This window comes from Triticum aestivum, chromosome 5A (assembly GCF_018294505.1).
Source record: "Triticum aestivum cultivar Chinese Spring chromosome 5A, IWGSC CS RefSeq v2.1, whole genome shotgun sequence".
Classification (NCBI taxonomy): Eukaryota; Viridiplantae; Streptophyta; class Magnoliopsida; order Poales; family Poaceae; genus Triticum; species Triticum aestivum.
Window position 1 is genome coordinate 217,096,608 of NC_057806.1, and position 22,977 is coordinate 217,119,584.

Here is a 22,977-nt window from a genome sequence, read left to right on the forward strand (position 1 = left end):
AGCAGGAGGAGGCCCTGGTCGAGTTCCTGCGTGCAAACAAGAAGGTATTCGCTTGGGAGCCTGACCAGTTGGCGGGGATCCCTAGGAGTGTAATCGAGCATCACCTCAACGTGTGCCCCAACGTGCGCCCTGTGAAGCAGAAGGCAAGGCGGCAGTCCACAGAAAAGCAGGCCTTCATCGTCCAAGAGACCCGCAAACTAGAAGCCGCTGGGGTCATTCGTGAGGTCCAATACCCGGATTGGTTGGCCAACCCTGTCTTTGTGCCAAAGAAGGGAGGGAAGGAGCGCATGTGTGTCGACTTCACCAACCTCAATAAGGCATGCCCGCAAGATCCGTTCCCGCTCCCCCGCATCTACCATATCTTCGATTCCACCGCGAAATGCGACCTGCTATGCTTCTTGGATGCCTTCTCTCGGTATCACCAGATTAAGATGGCGGTAGAGGACGTCGAAGAGACAGCCTTCCTAACCCCGTGTGGGGTGTACTGCTACACATGCATGCCATTCGGGCTGCCTAACGCAGGGGCGACCTTTCAGCGGCTGATGCACATCACCTTGGGCCCACTGATCGGGAAGAATGTTGAAGCTTACGTCGATGACATTGTGGTAAAGTCTCAGGAGGCCAGGACCCTGATACAAGACCTGGAGGAAACCTTCGTGAGCCTCAACGCAGTGAACCTACGGCTCAACCCAGAGAAGTGTGTGTTCGGAGCCCCCTCGGGCAAGCTCTTGGGTTTCCTCGTGTCCCACCGAGGCATCGAGGCTAACCCGGAAAAGGTCAAGGAAGTGGAAGACATGAGCCCGCCAAAGACCCTCAGAGAAATGCAGAAGCTCACTGGGCGCGTGACCACGCTAGGGCGCTTCATCTCCAAGTTGGGGGAACAAGCGCTGCCCTTCTTCCAGCTAATGAAGAAAAAGGGGCCCTTTGAGTGGACTGAAGAGGCCGACAAGGCGTTCCAGGATCTCAAGAGATACCTGACTAGCCCATCGGTCATGGTGGCTCCGCGCCCTCAAGAGCCCCTGGTGCTTTACCTCGCCGCCACTCCCTACTCCGCCAGCGCAGCCCTGGTGGCGGTTAGAGAGGAGCGTCGAATCAAAACCACAGCAGCAGCCCGGGACAAGGCAAAACAGGAACAAGGAAGGCCCACAGAAACCACCGCCGCGGCTGAGGAGGATCAGCCGCCGCAGAGGAGTGCACCAGAGGCGGAAGAGTCCCCTCTCCCAGATGGCCAGCCTCAGGAGGCCTCATCGCCTCAGGAGGCGCCATGGTCTCCGGAGGGAGCCGCCAGCACTAACACACCCAACCTCGTTGAGCACCCAGTGTACTTCGTCAGCACGGTGTTGCGGGATGCAAGGGCATGGTACCCCATGCCTCAGAAACTCCTCCTCGCACTGCTGGTGGCCTCGCGCAAGCTGCGGCACTATTTTCAGGGTCACCCCATCAAGGTCGTCTCATCATACCCCCTGGAGAGAGTTCTCAGGAGCCCTAACTCAGCTGGAAGGGTCGCTGAGTGGAACATAGAACTGCAAGCGTTTCAGCTCGAATTCAGCACGACCAGAGTCATCAAGGGAGCAGTGTTGGCGGATTTTGTGGCAGAATGGACGGAGGCACCAGGCCTCAAGGCCGACGAGGATCGGTCCCTCTCCCCGGGAAGCGAGGCGCCAGAAGGCTGGGTCATGTACTTCGATGGGGCGTTCTCCAGGCATGGCGCTGGGGCTGGGGCGGTGCTTATATCGCCCACTCAGGACAAGCTCTACTACGCTGTGCAGCTCTGTTTCTAGCAAGGTGAAAAGGTCTCCAACAACATCGCGGAGTATGAAGGTTTAATAGCGGGCTTGAAGGCCGCAGCAGCCCTGGGGGTGAAACGCCTCACCATCAAGGGCGATTCGCATCTCCTTGTCAATTTCTCCAACAAGGTGTACGAGCCGAAAGATGAGCACATGGAAGCCTACCTTGCGGAGGTCCGCAGGATGGAGAAGCAGTTCTGGGGGTTGGAGTTGCAGCATGTGCCCCGTGGCACCAATCAGGAGGCCGACAACATCGCCAAACGGGCGTACAGGCGGTTACCTCAGGAGCCTGGCGTTTTCAAGGAGCGGCTCTTCAAGCCCTCAGCCCTGCCGTCATTGTCAAACACGGCTCAGCCTCGGGAGGAGCTCCCCCAGCCACCTGCCTCAGGAGCTCCGGCCTGTGGCCCGGCCTCAGGAGCACGCCTGCTCCTGACGATGGAACCACAGGAGGGATGCTGGATCACGGAGCTCCGGAGTTACTTAACCCAAGGGACCCTGCCGGAGAAGGAGGAGGAAGTGGAGCGAGTGGCACGCCAGGCCACGGCATACTGCATCAAGGATGGAGAGCTCTACCGGAAGCGACCAAATGATGTATCCCTGCGCTGCATCACCAGGGAGCAAGGGAAGGGACTGCTGGAAGATATACACGGCAAAGACTATGGACATCATTCATCATCACGGACCCTCGTCGGCAAGGCGTTCCGCAGTGGGTTTTATTGGCCCACCGCACTCAACGACGCCGTCGAACTAGTGAAAGCTTGTGAGGCCTGGCAGTTCCACGCCAAGCAGATCCATCAGCCAGCAGGAGGCCTGCAGACTATACCCCTTTCGTGGCCATTCGCAGTCTGGGGGCTGGACATCTTGGGCCCGTTTCCTCGGGCGCCAGGGGGCTACCGCTACCTCTACGTCACCGTGGACAAGTTCACCAAGTGGGCTGAAGTAGAGGCTGTCCGCACCATTCCCGCGGGTTCCGCGGTCAAGTTCATCAAGGGCATCATGAGCTGGTTCGGGGTGCCGAACCGCATCATCACGGACAACGGTTCGCAGTTCACCAGTAACCTCTTAAACATACTATGCTAACCTTGGAACGCAGATATGCTACGCTTCGGTGGCGCACCCCCAAAGCAACGGCCAGGCCGAGCGAGCCAACGCAGAGGTCCTGAGGGGCCTCAAGACCAGGACGTTCAAGAAGAAGCTGGAGGCCTGCAGTATAGGTTGGTACAACGAGCTTCAGTCCGTGTTGTGGTCCATCCGCACAACCGCGACCAAGCCGACTGGAGAGACCCCGTTCTTCCTGGTCTATGGAGCCGAAGCGATCCTCCCTCACGAGGTCAGACGTCGCTCCGCGCGGGTCCTGGCGTTCGACGAGGCGCAGCAAGACGCCATGTGGGGGATGGATCTCGTGCTGGGGGAGGAACGTCGCCGAGAAGCCGCGCTGCGAGCGGCGAGGTACCAACAAGCACTGCGGTGATATCACTGCTGCAACATCCGCCCCAGAACTCTCGAGGTAGGAGACCTCGTGCTCAGGCGGGTTCTCTCCAGGGAGGGGCTTCCCAAGCTCTCCCCCATGTCGGAGGGCCCGTTCAAGGTTGTTCATGTTTCCAGGCCCGGCTCCGAGCGCTTGGAGACTCAGGAGGGGGTGCCGGTCCAGAACGCATGGAACATCCAGCACCTCTGGAGGTTCTACCCCTAAAAAGGCCCAGAGCCTGTGAAGAAGGCGAATGCCTGTGAAGCTATCGCGTTTTGGAAAAGGCCCAGAGCCTGTGAAGAAGGCGAATGCCTGTGAAGCTGTCGCGTTTTGGAAAAGGCCCAGAGCCTATGAAGAAGGCGAATGCCTGTGAATCTGTCGCGTTTTGGAAAAGGCCCAGAGCTTGTGAAGAAGGCGAATGCCTGTGAAGCTGTCGCGTTTTGGAAAAGGCCCAGAGCCTGTGAAGAAGGCGAATGCCTGTGAAGCTGTCGCGTTTTGGAAAAGGCCCAGAGCCTGTGAAGAAGGCAAATGCCTGTGAAGCTGTCGCGTTTTGGAAAAGGCCCGGAGCCTGTGAAGAAGGCCAACGCCTATGAAGCTCGCCGCCCGTGACACTCTCACGTAATATTGAGTTGGGGCTGTACATGCCCCGGAGTCTCAGGAGCGCCGGCCTCAGGCCCTGGGGCTCCCTCCCACGCCCAGTGGCAGCACTTAGCTCCGCGCTGGTGAGAAGACGTCGAAGACTAGATTAGGTGCCGGACGCGGCTTTTTCATTTGCTTTCCGCAGTTGGCTTGTTCATTCTCATTCGAAGTTTTATTTAAGCTGTTGCCGTCTTTGGCTTGTGGTTCTTCGACTTTTCACTCTCCTGCCTCGATTTCTCTTATGCAAGGTCTCGCGAGGGGGGGGGGGCAGCCGAGCGCCCTCGCGAGTGTTCCTGTCCTAGTCGTTCAAAGGTTTCACGACCTGGGTCCATTACAGGAGCACCCCTCCAGTCCGTGCCCCACGGGCATCGCGACACGAACACAGGGCCTGGGTCGGTCGCCCCCCCACAGCTGGGGCCGGGAACTATCCACACGCGAGCACGTAGCCGGAAGGCATGATAACAGAAGCAAAACGATGATTAACAGCAATAACCCAAACACGCCCCCGCGGGGCTCCACACTACTGTCTTTTTACGCAGGAAAAAGGAAAAGAAAGAACAAATCGGGCGCAGCTCGCCTCACACTGGCCTGCAGGGAAGACTCGAGCTGCCTCCGGGGCTCAGGCAGACTCCCTCTCGCGCTTCACCGGGGCGCGGCGGCGGGCGGACACGCTACCATCTCCCAAGCAGATACGACGGCGTGGAGGCTGACCGCGGCCACCGCTAGAAGAGTCGCCGCCTGAATAAGAACCAGAGAAGCTTGGGGAACCCTGAGCGCCGCCTGTCATGCGAGCGCTGTCCTCTCCATCATCACCTGAGCTGGGTTCCCGGCCGCGGTCGTCGTCCTCGGGGCAGCACCCTGCACGGCGACCATCTTCCCCAAACACCCTCACGTAGAGGGTGGCATCGCCGTAAAACTTGAAGTGCAGGGTGCACCGACGGCTCAGGCCACGCGCGCGGGCAAACGTCTGCCAACCGTGGGCCAGGGCCAAGCTCCCAGCTGCGGAGACCTCCAGTGAAGCCCATGAGGCCCGGCTACAGTAGCCGTCAGCCTGGAGCCAGAGGCCGCCCAGGGCGCCGGCCGGGAGCTCGCCGAGGAGGAAGCGAGGAAGTGGAAGCCAGGTGCTAGTCGGCTCCGCCGACCACACGACGAATTCCAGCAGCACCTCTGCAGCGCGAAAGCGCGGCCTAGGGGGGCGCGCGACCGGAGCGCGCCCCTCGGCCGCAGCAATCCGCCCGTCGCCGTGCTGTAAATCGTATCCACGGCCGCGGGGAGCTGCCGTGGTGGCCACAGGATGTTTGCGAGGGCGCCCTCGGCCGCGCTTGGGCGGGGGAGAGGCAGGCACAACCTGGCGAGCCTTGAAGAAGAAGGAGAAGCAAGGGGGGATGAACTGGAAGGGCGCGCGCTGATCCGTACTTATAGCCGGCGAGGGCCAACCGACGGCCCCCACGATCGTAGGTAATTATGACCCGCTTTGCATGCAGGGACTTGTCCAATCCGTGCAGTTGCCGAGGCGTCATGGGGAAGTGGAGATGCCCACGTCCAATCAACAGCCACGTGGCGCCCAAGACCGCATGCTGTTAGGGCCCGCAGCTCCTCGCTCTTGCCCTTTCGCCTCCCTGCACAGCCAAGCCCGGGCACGCCTTGGGCCCGGGGCTACTGTCGGTGTTCTGGGAACAGGGGTCCCCAGACTTGCCTGCTTGCGGCCTGCGGCGTGGCTCAAAGGGGGGTCCAGCACGGCCCATCTTCATCAACACAGACCCAAGACCCTCGCGAGGGGCCAAGCCTCGCAGGGCGGACGACACAGAGCTTCCACAGGCACGACCTCGTCAGGCTGGCTCGCGAGGAGGCGGAGAGATCAAGGCGGGGTACCTCATGAGGTGCCCGTGACGCAAGCCATGACGACCAAAGGCGCCAGGCAGGCGCCAGCCGTGCAGTGTCCTCCTTTCCTCTTTGGTGCAAATGGAGCAAGCGCAGCCGCGGAGTACCGAGGCATCAGGCAAAGGTTGCCATTTCGGTGCAACAAGACCAAGACCAGGAGGACTGCAAGACGGAGGTCATTGTGGAGCCCAAGACGGCGTCACCACCAGAGCTTTGTGCAGGCGAAGACTACTTTTGTCAGGATAGCTGGTACTAGCTGTCCCCCTTCAAATTAGCCCGCCATTGTTGGCTCCCTTCCCGCTCGATATTTGGGAAGAGGACCAGGGCCTCTATAAATAGGACTAGCCACCCCCAGGGGAGAGGGGCATCAACAATCGGGAAGAGAGAGAGAAGGGTGACTGAACTCCTCCCAGCAGTTCATCGCCCCAGCCAAGAACAGACCCTCGCGAGGCTGTTCTTCCTTGTATTGCTCATCACCATCAGCTCAAGAGGCAATCCACCACACCACACACTTGAGTAGGGTATTACACCACAACGGTGGCCCGAACCAGTATAAACCCTGTGTCTCTTGTGTTGTTCTTTCCATAGCTTAGATCTTAGCGAGGCGGAGGGGTGCAGGTAGGTAGAAGGCGAAATCTCCATGCGCACCCCAGTGTTCGAACCTCAAGTGTCTGCCAGAACCTGAAAGACATTACTGCCTTTTTGTCAAGAATGTCGCGAGAATTTCACCACCTCTTAAGAATTCTTGATATAGGTGAAACTCCTTGCCATATTCGTTCGCTCCTTGGTCCCCCTATTGTTTCTAACCGGAAAACCGACAATTGAATTATGATGTGCGACTTCAAAACTTCTAGCAACCCTATTGCTCTGAAGTTAATGGTCGATATTTCATTCTTAGACCATTGGTTATCGAATCACCATTCTAACATTGATCATGCTACCTAAGTCCATATTTTGGGTGCACCTTTCAATCAATGTTTAATTGTGTATGTTTTCCTCAAGCATACATCATTATATCATTTGATCTGACAAATGTTATCTCCTTGTTCAAATACTGGTGGAAATCCATCTTTTGGAAATCTCGATTCATTGTCACTGAGTTCATCAGCCACCTCCTCAACCTCTCCTTGGTTAATGATGACTTTGGTTTTGGAACTTGCTTCTATAGTTCATTTCCTGAGAATCTTATAATGTCATCTCAACGATTTGTGTTGCACCTCTTCTTCTCAGGCAACTTGAGTCTGGGGTATCCTGACACCAATCGGACCTAAACCTCGGTCAGATACGATGGTTGGAACATATATCCAAGAGTTATAACATTGGTCTTTATATGACCCGATAAGATGGGATGATGTCATGCCTAGCACACATGGCCGGAGGACCTATTGTTATAGTTTCCTTTTTAGCAAGCTTAGCGATTCTTCCATGAGGAAATCGTAAGACTTATTTTAAAAGTTGTTCCCGATGAATCATTCCTGTATCCAAAGTCCGACCTTTGCTTGAATACCTTCTCAATGCTATCTCGAAGCATGTCACTGGTACTCCGATTTTCAATAAGAACATTTGAAGCACAATACTAAATTTTCTTTACCAATTATCCAAAACACCGTTGTATGGGTAATCTCATGAAATTCCTATCCCCTTACCTAAATGGTTTTCTACTTTCTATCCTGACATGGATATCATGCTCTGCTTATCCTTAGGAAGGAGATACCGCCTGAAATATGTGTTTAAATGCATTTTCCATTCCATTGTTTTGATTAACCTTTCTTGTAATCTGACTTAACTAAGCAGTAATAATTCCCTGCTTAGGTAAGAACCTTATTGTACCACTCTGTTAGTAAGACCCTGTTACTATTGTTGAAGACATTTTGGTAACCACCGATGGACGAGAACTTTGCCTATTGGTCTGCCTCGTTCAACGAGCAGGAAAATGGTTCTCTTCATGTAACACCCCGGATGTAACTTTCCCAATTTGTACTCCAACTCTTGCCGTTTCCGGCATTAAGTTATATTTATTTCCTCGGGTTCGGGTTTTGTCTCCGTGTGTTGTTTTCGTTGTCATGCATCTCATATCATGTCATCATGTGCATTGCATTTGCATACGTGTTCGTCTCTTGCATTCGAGCATTTTCCCCGTTGTCCGTTTTGCATTCCGGCGCTTCGTTCTCCTCCGGTGGCCATTTCTAGCTTTCTTTCGTGTGTGGGGATTAAAGATTTCTGGATTGGACCGAGACTTGCCAAGCGGCCTTGGTTTACTACCGGTAGACCGCCTGTCAAGTTTCGTATCATTTGGACTTCGTTTGATACTCCAACGGTTAACCGAGGGACCGAAAAGGCCTTGTGTGTGTTGCAGCCCAACACCCCTTCAATTTGGCCCAAAACCCACCAAACTCTGCTCCATCATCTAGAGCGTTCGATCATGATCGCGTGGCCGAAAACCGCACCTCTTTTGGACTCTCCTAGCTCCCTCTATGCCTATTTAAACACCCCCCGATTTTCGGATCTCCTCCTACCTCCGAAACCCTAATTTTCCACCGCGCGCCGCCGGACATTGTCCGCCCGGGGCGGACACACCGCCGCCAGCCAACCGCCTCCTACCACAAGGCACCCGCCACCTCGTCGCCGCCGCGGCCCGGGGAGCCCGGAGCCGGCCCCCGCGGCCCGAGCCGCCGCGCCACCACCTCCCTCTCCTCCGAGCCGCAGCCGCCGGCGCGCCGCCGCCGCCACTCCGCGCGCCGCCCCGCCGCCCGCGCGCCGCCGCCGCCCCGCGCCGCGCCGCCGCGCTCCGGCCGCCGCCCCGTCCATCTCCAACTCCGGCCACCTCGACCTCTCCGGCGCCCCGAGCACTGTTCCGGCGAAGATCCGGCCGTCCTCGTAATCCGTGCAAACCCTAGATCTCGGAGGCGTTTTTTTCTCTAAGTCCCAGAAATTCCGATCCAAGTGCTCATGTTCGTAGCTCCGTAACTTCGCATCCGTAGCTCCGATTCATGCATATAGCACATCAAAATGTTCATCTCAGAGAGTACATCATTTCATTCCATTGCATCATTTTCATTTGAGTTCATTTTGATGCCCGAAATGCTGTTAGAAGAGGGCTACTTGAGATAATTGCCAGATCTGCTACTCCATTTAGGATTTTGTCATTTTTGCCATGATTAATGCGTGCATGATATGCCCTAATGCTCTACATGTGTTTTGTTAAGGGTTTTGTCATCTTTCCAGAGGTGCAACCCATGTATTTTTGTGATGTGTGTGGTGACTAGTGCAAGCTTGCAAAGTGGTGCACTTGCTAATTCTGTTTTCAGGGACTTAGTAATTTCACTAAGTCCTGGACCTGTTTATCTCATGATGCCATATGTTCATGTTGTTTCCTAGTGATCCGTGCCTCTTTTGAGGATGATCAATAAGGATATTTTGTTAACCTTGTAGTGCTCTATCCATCCATGTCTTTGTTTGCAATTATGGAGCACCCTAGCTTGAGTCAATCGAGCTCTACTTTTGCTACTTCGTGAATCTGGGCAGATTGTCAACTTGTTTGCAATTTTGCCGATGATGTTGTAGTTGATCCGTGCATGCTATGCTATTGTTCTTGCCATGTCTAGATTGCATTTTGTGCCTTCTTGATGGGTGTATGCTTGTCTTGCCATGACTTGCACCGTAGTGAGTGCATCGAGCTCGTAAACATGCCTACTTGAGTTATATTTCAGCATGTGCCAGTTTTCACTAAGTCTGAAAACTGATTATGTTTTTGCTATGTTCACATGCTTGCAATTGTATTTTCTGATCCCTTTTGGCTCAAGGTCACTAAGGGACTTTTGTTAAGCTCTTTGAGTAGCTCCATGCCATGCTTTACTTTGCCATGTTCAGGTCCTGTAGCATGTAGTTTTGTTGGCTCCGAAGAGGGCTACCTGATCTGAAATTCCAGACAAGTGTTAATTTCACTAAGTCTGAGATCTGTTTGTCATATGCATTTTTGCCATGCTTGTTTGAACCTGTTAATGGATGAATTGGCCGTAGCTCAGTGCTAGACTTTTGTTAAGCATCTTGTATGCATCCCTGCCATGTATTTTGTTGTCATGTTTGGGTGCTGTAGCATGTTCATCTCATTGCATTTAGATGCCTACTTGCTGTAAATCGCAGACCGGTGTCATATTTGAATCGCTTGCCATTTCCAAACCGTAACTCGATTCCGGCGTTCTTTATATCGTTTTCAAGCGATTTCATCTCATCTTTCCAGTGGCACACTTGGTTTTACAAGTTGAGGCCAGGTTCATGCATTTCCTGTCATATCTTGCATTTTGCATCCCGCATAGCATATCATCATTGCATCATATTGCTTGGTCTTGCACGTGGTTGATTGTATCCTTGTTGCTTGTTTGTCTTGTTTGGGTAGAGCCGGGAGACGAGTTCGCTAACGAGGAGCCCGTTGAGTTTGCTTTCGAGGATCCAGTCAACTCTGACAACTGTGCAGGCAAGATGATCATACCCTCGAAATCACTACTATCTTTGCTATGCTAGTTTGCTCGCTCTTTTACTATGCCAATGCTATGATGCCTACCACTTGCTTTCAAGCCTCCCATATTGCCATGTCAAACCTCTAACCCACCATTGTCCTAGCAAACCGTTGATTGGCTATGTTACCGCTTTGCTCAGCCCCTCTTATAGCGTTGCTAGTTGCAGGTGAAGATTGGAGGCCGTTCCTTGTTGGAACATCATTTATTTACTTGTTGGGATATCATTATATTGCTTGTTATCTTAATGCATCTATATACTTGGTAAAGGGTGGAAGGCTCGGCCTCTCGCCTAGTGTTTTGTTCCACTCTTGCCGCCCTAGTTTCCGTCATATCGGTGTTATGTTCCCGGATTTTGCGTTCCTTACGCGGTTGGGTTATAATGGGAACCCCTTGATATTTCGCCTTGATTAAAGCTTTTCCAGCAATGCCCAACCTTGGTCTTACCATTTGCCACCTAGCCTCTTTTTCCCTCGGGTTTCCGGAGCCCGCGGGTCATCGTATTTAAACCCCCCCGGGCCAGTGCTCCTCTGAGTGTTGGTCCAAACTAGAGTCCTGTGCAGCGCCCCCTCGGGGAAACTCGAGGTTTGGTTATAGTTGTATGGAGCGCTCATCTGAGTGTGCCCTGAGAAAGAGATATGTGCAGCTCCTATCGGGATTTGTCGGCACATTCGGGCGGTGTTGCTGGTCTTGTTTTAACCTGTCGAAGTGTCTTGAGTTACCGAGATACCGAGTCTGATCGGAACGTCTTGGGAGGAGGTCTATTCCTTCGTTGACCGTGAGAGCTTGTCATGGGCTAAGTTGGGACTCCCCTGCAGGGATTTGAACTTTCGAAAGCCGTGCCCGCGGTTATGGGCAGATGGGAATTTGTTAATGTCCGGTTGTAGATAACTTGAACCTTAATTAATTAAAATGAATCAACCGAGTGTGTTACCGTGATGGCCTCTTCTCGGCGGAGTCCGGGAAGTGGACACAGTGTTGGAGTAATGTTTGCGCAGGTTGCTCTCTAGTTTCTCGCTCGTGCTTTGCCTCATCTTCTCGCTCTCTTTTGCGAATAAGTTAGCCACCATATTTTGCTAGTCGCTTGCTGCAGCTCCACTCATATTTACCTTGCCTTACCTATAAGCTTAAATAGTCTTGATCGCGAGGGTGCGAGATTGCTGAGTCCCTGTGGCTCACAGATTACTATTACACCAGATGCAGGGCCTGATGATTCCGCTCCAGGAGACGCGTATGAGCTCAAGTGGGAGTTCGACGAAGACTCTCAACGTTACTATGTTTCCTTTCCCGATGATCAGTAGTGATGCCCAGTTGGGGGTGATTGGGACCGTGTCGCATGTTGGGTTCTCTTTTATTTTGGCGCCGTAGTCGGGCCATGAGTGTTTGGATGATGTAATGTTATTTATGTACTTGATTGACGTGGCGAGTGTAAGCCAACTATGTTATCTCCCCTTTATTATTTATATTACATGGGATGTTGTGAAGATTGCCTAACTTGCGACATATGCCTTCAATGCGATTATGTCTCTAAGTCATGCCTCGACACGTGGGAGCTATAGTCGCATCGAGGGTGTTACAAGTTGGTAATCAGAGCCTTCCCCGACCTTAGGAGCCCCATTGCTTGATCGTTTTTAGCGGCCGAGTTGTGTCTAGAAAAATGTTTTGAGTCTTTAGGAATTATATATCGGAGAGTTTAGGAATTCTTTTTACTTCCCAGTCTCCTCATCGCTCTGGTAAGGCATCCTGACGTAGAGTTTTGACTCTTCTCTTCTCAAATTTCACTAAAAAAAATTTAGGATCACGCGGGTATCTTGGAATCGTTCCGATGGTTTTATGATGAGAACATTGTCTTGGTGCCTCCTGTCAGGGGTTTAGTGGAAGTGTCCCGGGGAGTTGAGCTCTGAGGTGTTGTCATCATAATTTTATCGTTGCAGTTCTGGAATACCTGAGTTTAGTACGCCGACATCGAAAATCTCTTTTATGCAGTTCGTTGGTGAGATAACCTCGACGCCACCCAGTACTGGGGCGGGAGTTCGGGAGTATCGCCATAACTTGTATAACGGATGCTTTTCGAAGGTTGAGGTAGATGGTTTCCGAAGGTTTCTTGGTTATGTGTTGAAGGATGGATACAGCTGGATGTAGGATTTGCTAGTTTGGGTGAGATATTATGCTTCCCCTGTATCCCCAACACCTGATTGCATAACCGGAAAGGTTCGGGAGTTTCATAGGTGGGAATTCTTGTAGCTCTAGTTCTTCTTCCACGGATATTGGTTTGAGATTGGGATTTCTTACCGATTATTCGTTCTTGATCCGTACCTTGTTGATTTATTTCTCTACCTTAATTCTACGTGGCTTCTCAATTTATGGATATGTGACCATTTCAAGAGGAATGCATTCGTTCATTTTGTTCGGATGTGAAGACTATATGTTGCAATTTTCATTCCGTTGGATTCAGCTTCAATATTTGTCTGTCAATGTGCTAATGGTGGTCAACCTCTTCAGGATGGCTCCTCCAACGCGCACGACTCCGAATCCTGATCCGCCACCACCTCCACCTCCTCCGGAGGCATGGCAAGCTGTGATGGCCGCAACCAATGCAAACACACAGTTGATCATGCAAATTCTTCAAGAGCGCAATCAAGGCAACCAAGGGAATCAAGGCAGCAATCAGAATCACTTTGCTACACTCAACCAGTTCCTTGCTAACGGGCCAAAGACTTTCAGCAATTGTGTTGAGGCAACCGATGCTGACGATTGGCTTGTGGATCTGTGCAAGCATTTCGAGTGCAGTAACGTCAGGCCTGAGGACTTTGTTAAGTTCGCTTCCTTCCAACTCAAAGATCAAGCTGCAGAATGGTTCCAGCAGTACAAGGATTCCAGAGGTGGACGTGTTATCACTTGGGATGATTTCCGTCGAGATTTCCGAGCTCATCATATTCCTCAGAGCGTGGTTGAAAGCAAGCGTGAGGAATTCCGCAATCTGAAGCAAGGCTCTTTGTCTGTCTATGACTACAACAAGTTGTTCCAGAAGCTCGCCCGCTTTGCCAAGCAGGACGTCCCTGATGAGAAGAGCATGATATACCAGTTCAGGGGTGGTCTCAGAGAAGAATTCAGCTAGCTCTTGTTCTCTTTGAGCCCTTGAGATACGATGAGTTCTACAACATGGCACTGAAGCAAGAGGCTGCTCAGTTGAGGTGTGATGCTTCCAAGAAGCGAGTCAGAGATGTTACTCCTTCTTCCTCTACTCAAGTGGCCAAGCAGCAGAAGTATTGGCTTCCTCCTCCTCCGTTCCGTCAGCCGTATCAGCAGAAGAGCAAAGGTGGCAGTGGTTCTTCCCACCCACCCAACCCTGGCTTTCAGAACAAGACTTCGTCTCAAGCTCCAAGATCGAGTGCTCCGTATCACCGTCCGCTTTCAGAGGTCACGTGCAACAAGTGCCAACAGAAGGGTCACTATGCCAACAAGTGTTTCAACCAGAGGCGTCTTCCTCCTCCTCCTGTGAGATCGGCAAGTACAGCTGTGGTCAAGCATAACCCCAAGTTCGCCAAGGTCAATATGGTGAATGCAGCTCAGGCAGAGGACTCACCAGATGTCATCATGGGTAACCTTCCTGTTAATGATATTCCTGCAAAAGTTCTTTTTGACACGGGTGCATCGCATTGCTTCATTTCCAAACCTTTTGCATCAAAGTATGAGTGTGATTATCAGTATCTGCAAATTTCCTTGCAAATTGTGTCGTCGGGCAAGCAAATGGCAGCTAACACCTGCGTCCCAGAGGTTACTATCACATTGGGTGACTACAAGTTCCTTTCTTCCCCAATTGTTCTAGGTAACTCGGATATTGATCTTATTCTCGGAATGGATTGGCTTTCTAAGCACAAGGAACATCTTGATTGTGCTGCCAGGCAGATTCAATTGACTCATTCGTCTGAGGATGTTATTGTCTTTGCCGCTCGGGATAATACCATCCGTCTGTTTTCTCTCAATGAGAAGGGTGAATTGGATGCCATCTCTCAAATTCCAGTCGTTTGCGAATATCAAGACGTCTTTCCAGAAGAGCTTCCAGGAATGCCTCCGCACCGGCCAGTTGAATTCGTTATTGATCTTGAGCCTGGCACGGAACCTGTGTGCAAACGTCCTTACAAGCTCGGACCTGAAGAGTTGAAGGAGCTGAAGAAGCAACTCGATATTCAAGAGAAAATGGGTCTCATCCGGCCTAGTTCTTCTCCGTGGGGTTGTGGTGTTCTTTTTGTGAAGAAGAAGGATGGAACGGACCGACTTTGTGTTGATTACCGTCCAGTGAACAAGAAGACCATCAAGAACAAATACCCACTTCCCAACATCAATGAGCTGTTCGAACAACTCAAAGGTGCTCGAGTATTCTCCAAGCTTGATCTCCGTATGGGTTATCATCAGATTCGAATCCGTGAGCAAGATATTCCCAAGACGGCTTTCAGGACAAGCTTTGGTTCATATGAATACACTGTCATGTCTTTTGGCCTCGTCAACGCTCCTCCGACGTTCTCTCGCATGATGAACTTCATCTTCAACGCCTACACCAATGACTTCGTTTTGGTCTATCTCGACGACATTCTGGTTTTCTCCAAGAACAAGGAAGATCATGCCAAGCACTTGCGTTTGGTTCTTGATAAGCTCAGAGAACATCAGTTCTACGCCAAGTTCTCCAAGTGTGAATTTTGGCTCGATGAGGTTCTTTATCTTGGTCATATCATCTCTGCCAAGGGCATTGCCGTGAATCCTGAGAAGGTGTCTGCAATTGTGAATTGGGAACCTCCTCAGAACGTGAAGCAACTCCGTAGCTTCCTCGGTCTCGCAAGCTATTGCCGAAGATTCGTTGAAAACTTTTCTAAGATCGCGAAGCCTCTCTCTAATCTTCTCCAGAAGCACGTCAAGTACGTTTGGTCTCCGGAGTGTGACATTGCTTTCAACACTTTGAAAGAGAAATTGATCACTGCTCCAGTTCTGACTCCGCCTGATGAATCCAAGCCGTACGAGGTCTTTTGTGATGCCTCTCTCCAAGGTCTTGGCGCAGTATTGATGCAAGAGAAGAAAGTTGTTGCTTATACATCTCGCCAGTTGAAGCCTAATGAGAAGAACTACCCCACTCATGATCTCGAGTTGGCGGCAGTTGTGCATGCTCTTTTGACTTGGAGACATCTTCTATTGGGAAGAAAAGTGGACATTTTCACTGATCACAAGAGTCTCAAGTACATCTTCACTCAGCCTAATCTCAACCTCAGGCAAACTCGATGGGTCGAAATGATTCAAGAGTATAATCCGAGTATCGAGTATACTCCAGGCAAGGCCAATGTGATTGCTGACGCATTGAGCAGGAAAGCTTACTGCAACAGTCTGATTCTCAAGCCTTATCAACCCGAGCTTTGTGAAGCTTTCCGCAAACTTAATCTGCAAGTTGTTCCTCAAGGTTTCCTCGCCAACCTTCAAGTCTCTCCTACCTTAGAAGACCAGATTCGCCAAGCCCAGCTTCTTGATGCTATGGTGAAAAAGGTGAAGATTGGGATTGCCAAGAGTCAGTCCAAGTACAAGTGCTACCGCCTTGATGACAAGGACACTCTCTTCTTCGAGGATCGTATTGTTGTACCCAAAGGTGACCTTCGTAAAGTGATCATGAACGAGGCTCACAATTATCTCCTCTCCATCCACCCTGGGAGCACGAAGATGTATCAGGACCTCAAGCAAGCTTATTGGTGGACTCGAATGAAGCGCGAGATCGCTCAATTCGTGAATGAATGTGATGTCTGCAGAAGAGTGAAGGCAGAACACCAAAGGCCAGCAGGTCTCCTCCAACCTCTTGCCATTCCAGAATGGAAGTTTGACCACATTGAAATGGACTTTGTGACTGGGTTTCCAAAGTCCAAGCGTGGCAATGATGCTATATTCGTTGTCATCGACAAACTCACCAAAGTGGCTCATTTTCTGCCTATCAAAGAGTCGATCACTGCAGCTCAATTGGCGGAACTCTATACCTCTCGAATTGTCTCTCTGCACGGTATTCCACAAGTGATCTCTTCAGACCATGGCAGCATCTTTACCTCGAAGTTTTGGGATTCTTTTCAGAAGGCCATGGGCACCAACATCCGCTTCAGCACAGCTTTCCATCCTCAAACTAGCGGTCAAGTCGAGCGTGTCAACCAGATTCTTGAAGATATGCTCAGGGCTTGTGTGATCTCCTTCGGCATGAAGTGGGAGGATTGTCTTCCTTATGCTGAATTCTCCTACAACAACAGTTTTCAAGCAAGTTCGGGCAAGGCCCCATTTGAAATTCTGTATGGCAGGAAGTGCCGTACCCCTCTCAACTGGTCTGAAACCGGTGAACGTCAGCTTTTGGGTAATGACTTAATCACAGAAGCAGAGGAAATGTGCAAAGTCATTCGTGATAACCTCAAAGCAGCCCAATCCCGTCAGAAGAGCTACTATGATAGTAAGCATCGTGATTTGGCTTTCGAGATCGGAGATCATGTTTACCTCCGTGTCTCTCCTATGAAAGGTACTCGTCGCTTCGGTATCAAAGGGAAGCTTGCCCCTAGATACGTGGGACCTTTCAAGATTGTCAGCAAGAGAGGCGACCTCGCCTATTAACTCGAGCTTCCTTCAAACTTTTCAAATGTTCATGACGTGTTCCATGTCTCTCAGCTTCGAAAGTGCTTCAAGACTCCTGACCGCACCGTCAACTTCGAGGACATTGAGCTCCAAGAAGATCTCTCTTATCGTGAGCACCCAGTTGCTATTCTTGAAGAGACTGAACGCAAGACTCGCAACAAGTCAATCAAATTTCTCAAAGTCAAGTGGTCACACCATTCCGACCGTGAAGCTACCTGGAAACGCGAGGTCACCTCCGTTCTGAGTACCCAGCGTTCTTTTAGTCCTAGATCTCGGGACGAGATCCTTTTGTAGTGGTGGAGTGTTGTAACACCCCGGATGTAACTTTCCTAATTTGTACTCCAACTCTTGCCGTTTCCGGCGTTAAGTTATATTTGTTTTCCCGGGTTCGGGTTTTGTCTCCGTGTGTTGTTGTCGTTGTCATGCATCTCATATCATGTCATCATGTGCATTGCATTTGCATACGTGTTCGTCTCTTGCATTCGAGCATTTTCCCCGTTGTCCGTTTTGCATTCCGGCGCTTCGTTCTCCTCCGGCGGCCATTTCTAGCTTTCTTTCGTGTGTGGGGATTAAACATTTCCGGATTGGACCGAGACTTGCCAAGCGGCCTTGGTTTACTACCGGTAGACCGCCTGTCAAGTTTCGTATCATTTGGACTTCGTTTGATACTCCAACGGTTAACCGAGGGACCGAAAAGGCCTCGTATGTGTTGCAGCCCAACACCCCTCCAATTTGGCCCAAAACCAACCAAACTCCGCTCCATCATCTAGAGCGTTCGATCATGATCGCGTGGCTGAAAACCGCACCTCTTTTGGACTCTCCTAGCTCCCTCTATGCCTATTTAAACACCCCCCGATTTTCGGATCTCCTCCTACCTCCGAAACCCTAATTTTCCACCGCGCGCCGCCGGACATTGTCCGCCCGGGGCGGACACACCGCCGCCAGCCAACCGCCTCCTGCCACGTGGCACCCGCCACCTCGCCGCCGCGGCCCGAGCTGCCGCGCCGCCACCTTCCTCTCCTCCGAGCCGCCGCCCCCGCGCGCCGCCGCCGCCGCCGCCTCCGCGCGCCGCCGCCGCCTCCGCGCGCCGCCGCCGCCACCTCGCCGCGCCGCCGCACTCCGGCCGCCACCCCGTCCATCTCCAACTCCGGCCACCTCGACCTCTCCGGCGGTCCCGAGCACTGTTCCGGTGAAGATCCGGCCGTCCTCGTAATCCGTGCAAACCCTAGATCTCGGAGGCGTTTTTTTTCTCTAAGTCCCAGAAATTCCGATCCAAGTGCTCATGTTTGTAGCTCCATAACTTCGCATCCGTAGCTCCGATTAATGCAGATAGCATATCAAAAGGTTCATCTCAGAGAGTACATCTTGGTGCCCGAAATACTGTTAGAAGAGGGCTACTTGAGTTAATTGCCAGATCTGTTACTCCGTTTAGCACTTTTGTCATTTTTGCCATGATTAATATGTGCATGCTATGCCCATTAGTTCTACATGTGTTTTGTTAAGGGTTTTGTCATCTCTCCAGAGGTGCAACCCATGTATTTTTAGGATGTGTGTGGTGACTAGTGCAAGCTTGCAAAGTGGTGCACTTGCTAATTCTGTTTTCAGGGACTTAGTAATTCCACTAAGTCCTGGAGCTGTTTAGCTGATGATGCCATATGTTCATGTTGTTTCCTAGTGATCCGTGCCTCTTTTGAGGAAGATCAGTAAGGATGTTTTGTTAATGTTGTAGTGCTCTATCCATCCATGTCTTTGTTTGCAATTATGGAGCACCCTAGCTTGAGTCAATCGAGCTCTACTTTTGCTACTTTGTGAATCTGGGCAGATTGTCAACTTGTTTGCAATTTTGCCGATGATGTTGTAGTTGATCCGTGCATGCTATGCTATTGTTCTTGCCATGTCTAGATTGCATTTTGTGCCTTCTTGATGGGTGTATGCTTGTCTTGCCATGACTTGCACCATAGTGAGTGCATCGAGCTCGTAAACATGCCTACTTGAGTTATGTTTCAGCATGTGCCAGTTTTCACTAAGTCTGATAACTGATTATGTTTTTGCTATGTTCACATGCTTGCAATTGTATTTTCTGATCCCTTTTGGCTCAAGGTCACTAAGGGACTTTTGTTAAGATCTTTGAGTAGCTCCATGCCATGCTTTACTTTGCCATGTTCAGGTCCTGTAGCATGTAGTTTTGTGGCTCCGAAGAGGGCTACCTGATCTGGAATTCCAGACAAGTGTTAATTTCACTAAGTCTGAGATCTGTTTGTCATATGCATTTTTGCCATGCTTGTTTGAACCTGTTAATGGATGAATTGGCCGTAGCTCAGTGCTAGACTTTTGTTAAGCATCTTGTATGCATACCTGCCATGTATTTTGTTGTCATATTTGGGTGATGTAGCATGTTCATCTCATTGCATTTAGATGCCTACTTGCTGTAAATCGCAGACCGGTGTCATTTTTGAATCGCTTGCCATTTCCAAACCGTAACTCCGATTCCGGCGTTCTTTATATCGTTTTCAAGCGATTTCATCTCATCTTTCCAGTGGCACACTTGGTTTTCCAAGTTGAGGCCAGGTTCATGCATTTCCTGTCATATCTTGCATTTTGCATCCCGCATCGCATCCCGCATAGCATATCATCATTGCATCATATTGCTTGGTCTTGCACGTGGTTGATTGTATCCTTGTTGCTTGTTTGTCTTGTTTGGGTAGAGCCGGGAGACGAGTTCGCTAACGAGGAGCCCGTTGAGTTTGCTTTCGAGGATCCAGTCAACTCTGACAACTGTGCAGGCAAGATGATCATACCCTCGAAATCACTACTATCTTTGCTATGCTAGTTTGCTCGCTCTTTTGCTATGCCAATGCTACGATGCCTACCACTTGCTTGCAAGCCTCCCAAATTGCCATGTCAAACCTCTAACCCACCATTGTCCTAGCAAACCGTTGATTGGCTATGTTACCGCTTTGCTCAGCCCCTCTTATAGCGTTGTTAGTTGCAGGTGAAGATTGGAGGCCGTTCCTTGTTGGAACATCATTTATTTACTTGTTGGGATATCATTATATTGCCATGTTATCTTAATGCATCTATATACTTGGTAAAGGGTGGAAGGCTCGGCCTCTCGCCTAGTGTTTTGTTCCACTCTTGCCGACCTAGTTTCCGTCATATCGGTGTTATGTTCCCGAATTTTGCGTTCCTTACGCGGTTGGGTTATAATGGGAACCCCTTGATAATTCGCCTTGATTAAAGCTTTTCCAGCAATGCCCAACCTTGGTCTTACCATTTGCCACCTAGCCTATTTTTCCCTCGGGTTTCCGGAGCCCGCGGGTCATCGTATGTAAACCCCCCCCCCCGGGCTAGTGCTCCTCTGAGTGTTGGTCCAAACTAGTGTCCTGTGCAGCGCCCCCTCGGGGAAACCCGAGGTTTGGTTATAGTTGTATGGAGCGCTCATCTGAGCGTGCCCTGAGAAAGAGATATGTGCAGCTCCTATCGGGATTTGTCGGCACATTCGGGCGGTGTTGCTGGTCTTGTTTTAACCTGTCGAAGTGTCTTGAGTTACCGAGATACCGAGTCTGATCAGAACATCTTGGGAGGAGGTCTATTCCTTCGTTGACCGTGAGAGCTTGTCATGGGCTAAGTTGGGACTCCCCTGCAGGGATTTGAACTTTCGAAAGCTGTGCCCGCGGTTATGGGCAGATGGGAATTTGTTAATGTCCGGTTGTAGATAACTTGAACCTTAATTAATTAAAATGAATCAACTGAGTGTGTTACCGTGATGGCCCCTTCTCGGCGGAGTCCGGGGAGTGGACACGGTGTTGGAGTAATGTTTGCGCAGGTTGCTCTCTAGTTTCTCGCTCGTGCTTTGCCTCCTCTTCTCGCTCTCTTCTGCGTATAAGTTAGCCACCATATTTTGCTAGTCGCTTGCTGCAGCTCCACTCATATTTACCTTGCCTTACCTATAAGCTTAAATAGTCTTGATCGCGAGGGTGCGAGATTGCTGAGTCCCTGTGGCTCACAGATTACACCAGATGCAGGGCCTGATGATTCCACTCCAGGAGACGCGTATGAGCTCAAGTGGGAGTTCGACGAGGACTCTCAACGTTACTATGTTTCCTTCCCCGATGATCAGTAGTGGTGCCCAGTTGGGGGTGATTGGGACCGTGTCGCATGTTGGGTTCTCTTTTATTTTGGCGCCGTAGTCGGGCCATGAGTGTTTGGATGATGTAATGTTATTTATGTACTTGATTGACGTGGGGAGTGTAAGCCAACTATGTTATCTCCCCTTTATTATTTATATTACATGGGATGTTGTGAAGATTGCCTAACTTGTGACATATGCCTTCAATGCGATTATGTCTCTAAGTCGTGCCTCGGCACGTGGGAGCTATAGTCGCATCGGGGGTGTTACACTTCATTCCTCGCCCTTGGTATCGATGTTGTTTCCGACATAAATGACAGACTATCCCCTGACATGACTTTCTTACATGATCACGCAAGACGTCTCCGCCCTTCCTACTTTTAACCCACATGGTGGGCCCATAACCCCCAGTTCCACAGGATCGAAACCCGACTCTCCTGGACAACCCTGTTTCTAATGGTTATTCCTCACGCTTGGCTTTATATTTCATTCACAGGCCACATACCTTGTGATCTATTTTGGTATCAGATGAATACTTATTCCCATTGCTCTGAATCCCTTTCACACTTCATTTCAGGCGACGGACGATTGTCTATGCGCTTGAAACTTCTATTTTGCACCTCCTTACCTTGCCCTCGATAATGTGTTAAGTTTCAAATCGAGAATTACTTTCCGCCACCTTCCCTGATGTTATCTACCAGATAAGCAACACTGTAGCGACCCGTTCTTCCGGAATACCCTCTTATTCTTTCATAAGTATGTTGGAGTTCCCGAAGAAAGGATGCCTACTTCATCATGATGACCCGAAGCAGAGAAATGAAGACATCAACTTAATGGATCAACCTCTTCGAGAAGAGCAACTAAGACCAGGAAGATCCGTTAGAATTTCATAACCAGAGCTTTCCCCCTTACTCCCCTCTTAAATCTCGGGACGAGATTTCTTGTAGTGGAGGAGATTTGTGACACCCCGATAGTTAAGCTACAGTAAACCCTTGCTAATCATGCCATGTCATCATAATTAAACTTTTTTCTAAACCTCACTTGTTTCATATTGAGATCAAATTCAAATTAAAAAAAACAAGTCATATTATAATTTCATCAAAACAGTGAATTAAAAATGTTCATTGTATTACAATTAATCACTAAGTAATTTTAATATAAGAAGAAAAATCTTTAGAAGTAATTAGATGCTCCTAACCTATTTGAAACAGGGTTAACAACACTAAATACGGCCTTTTCAAAATTAACAAAAGGCTAGACTTTTTCCAGTTGATCCCAAACTTTGTGGACAGCCCCATAATATTGCAGAGTATTTATGAGACAAGTCTCATATTTATCAAAACTCTTTCTAGTATTAGTATAGATTACAAACTGGAGAGAAAATAAAAAAATAGAAAAGGGAATACGCTAAAGTTCTGTTGTGCACTAAAGGCCTATTGCTACAGTATTAGGCCCAGCCCAGCATAGGCCTCCTTCATTCTCAGTACAGAGGAGAAGGCAGAGGCTGTGCGTGGCACACATCCACCCGGCATGGCTGACAAAGCCGCTGCTGTCGGCCATCCTGCGGTCGAGGGGTTGGATAAGAGCAAGCCCTCGACACACACACACTCTCTCTCTCTCTCGCCAAAACTCTAGTCCCTCAATTTTCCTCTCCCTCGCATCTCACACACAATCCCGAGCTTGCCTGAGCGAAACCATGGCCGCGCCGTCGTCAACCTCGTGCGCCGGAGCCTCCCCGAGATTCCCGGTGATGATCAGGAGCTTCACCGTTGTCGTTTGCTTTGCCTACGTGTGTCGAATCAAGAAGGGCGGCCTTGTACGCTCGTCACCACCGTCATCTTCTCCGCCACGGTTGTCGACCCAATCGTCGATTTGCGCATCTCCGGTTCATCCCCGACCACCTCGAGCTCGCCTAAA